The sequence below is a fragment of the Nannospalax galili genome, unplaced genomic scaffold, assembly GCF_000622305.1.
Source record: "Nannospalax galili isolate Female #2095 unplaced genomic scaffold, S.galili_v1.0 Scaffold13614, whole genome shotgun sequence".
NCBI classification, from domain to species: domain Eukaryota; kingdom Metazoa; phylum Chordata; class Mammalia; order Rodentia; family Spalacidae; genus Nannospalax; species Nannospalax galili.
This window is the reverse complement of record NW_008334689.1, coordinates 1-420: the sequence shown is the minus strand read 5'-3', so window position 1 is coordinate 420 and position 420 is coordinate 1. Positions and strand designations below refer to the sequence as shown.

Below are 420 nucleotides of genomic sequence, written 5' to 3'. Positions count from 1 at the left end.
GGACATGCTACCACACTAATGCTTCCTGTCCGGGAGCAACACTGCCTTTTGTGTTCTGTGTGCCCTTAACTCAGCTTTTTGTTTTCTAGTTTTTCTTTTTTGAAAAAAAAAACACATCATCGCCGGGCGTGGTGGCGCATGCCTTTAATCCCAGCACTCCAGAGGCAGAGGCAGGCAGATCTCTGTGAGTTCAAGACTAGCCTGGTCTACATAGTGAGTTCCAGGACAGCTGGGGCTACAGGGAGGCCCTGTCTCAAAAGACTGAAAAAAAAATACGGAATGCTTCATGAATTTTCGTGTCATCCTTGCACAGGGGCCACGCTAATCTCCTTTAGATGTTTCCAGTTTTAGTGTATGCGATTCCCAAGCGAGCATAGGCACATTGATCTTTAACTTATACATAAAATAGGGAAAATTCAC

The 420-nt window shown here is 45.2% G+C and overlaps 1 non-coding gene across 1 annotated transcript; it reads right to left on the bottom strand.

Annotated features, from left to right (window-relative positions):
* Positions 1 to 268: 268 nt before the first annotated feature.
* Positions 269 to 371, bottom strand: LOC115069664. The gene has a single exon (XR_003848910.1). It is a non-coding gene; the product is annotated as a U6 spliceosomal RNA (small nuclear RNA).
* Positions 372 to 420: the final 49 nt, after the last annotated feature.